This window comes from Oryx dammah, unplaced genomic scaffold (genome assembly GCF_014754425.2).
Source record: "Oryx dammah isolate SB20612 unplaced genomic scaffold, SCBI_Odam_1.1 HiC_scaffold_23, whole genome shotgun sequence".
Lineage (NCBI taxonomy): Eukaryota > Metazoa > Chordata > Mammalia > Artiodactyla > Bovidae > Oryx > Oryx dammah.
This window is the reverse complement of record NW_024070207.1, coordinates 23791044-23792589: the sequence shown is the minus strand read 5'-3', so window position 1 is coordinate 23792589 and position 1546 is coordinate 23791044. Positions and strand designations below refer to the sequence as shown.

General features: G+C 36.8%; 1 non-coding gene across 1 annotated transcript; it reads left to right on the top strand.

Moving 5' to 3' along the window:
• Positions 1–379: 379 nt before the first annotated feature.
• LOC120882757 lies at positions 380–486 on the top strand. The gene has a single exon (XR_005725607.1). It is a non-coding gene; the product is annotated as a U6 spliceosomal RNA (small nuclear RNA).
• The last annotated feature ends 1060 nt before the right edge of the window (positions 487–1546 follow it).

Sequence of the window (1546 nt, the reverse complement as noted above, 5' to 3'; positions counted from 1 at the left end):
CAACACAATATTGTAAAGCAATCATCCTCCAATTAAAAATTTTAAAATGTCAAAAAATATATCTCAAGGATTTGGATGTTCCATGAGCCCCTTTGGAACACTGTAGCCCATAGACCCTATGCTACCTACTGATCAACCACGCTGGCTGTTTCTCCCCTAGGTTGTATGTACCATTATATCATAAACACTTTTTTGCTCTTAAAGTCCTGTGAGAGGGCAGGTGCATTCACAATGCAAAAAAAAAAAAAAGACGTTAAAAATGGAGGCTAATTCATGTTATCACATCTGGCCACAGATCCCTTGGAAAAGACTTAAAATTACAAGTGATCATATTTTCTCCTGGCTATGAAAATGAAGCTTGAATAAAAGAACCCAGCAAGTGCTTGCTTCAGCAGCACATATACTAAAATTGGAATGATACAGAGAAGGTTAGCATGGCACCTTGGCAGGGATGACATGCAAATTTGTGAAGCATTAAAAATAAAAGAAGCCAGTGAATTGTTTATTTGGTACTTTTCATTATTTTATTAGTCTTCCACATGAATAGCAAAAAATGACCTTGAACAATGCCAACTCTTACTTGTTAACCACCTAGTATTGTAGCTTAGACTTATTTATGTCTAAAAAATTGTACTTTTCTGTTCTAATTTCATATAGACAGAAACATGGTCTCTTTCAAGATAAATGTGGATAGAAGCATTTCAGATTTGTTTACATCAAAATTCAAAATTTTCTTTGACAAACTTTTATAGAGTCTACTATGTACACATATCTCCTGTCTCATGGAGTTTATAATCTATTAAAAATTACAAGAGATGTGATGAAAATGACATCTTTTATTGAGAGCTCGGTAGTACCAAACACCTTTTCTCCAGATGACTTCCTTTGGTCCTCACAAGAAACTATTAAATTAGTAGTATTAGTATCTTAATTGTATACATAAGTAAAGTGAGTCTTGGGGGAAGGGGTCAAATAAAATGACCAGTCACAGAACTTACAACAGTGGCATGGGGGATAAAGGCCAGGTCTGTGTGATGCTGGAGTTCTTAACTGACAAAATATCATAACACAAAGTTTATTAAAGTGACTCTGGTGTGAAAACCTGCTGGTTAGCCTCCAAGAAACCAAAGTCTGGGGGTCCCTTGGGATAGGGGAATAGAGAAAGGGTTGCAGAGTTGACACGCAAAGGAACTGATGAAAGGGCATCACCAGGTGTGGAGCCTGAGGCTGAATTTTACTCATGGGTGGAGACCTCACCTGGTTCAGATATAGCAAGGACTGACAGATTGATAGCTCTTGTGATTCTGCAGGATATGGTGAATGATTGTTTTAAGTCAGTAGGAATTTAATTGATTAACCCCACTAACAAATAAGACAGAACAGGGTAAGTAGCATAAAGCAGCTTTGCATAAAATGCCATTGGGATTCAGATAATACAAAATAAGGGAAAAAAGCTTTCATTTCCAGAATGCTTTCTCTATGCCAAGCATTGTGCTAAGTGCCTTACATGCAATCACTTAATCCTCACAATGCTTATCTTACGAAG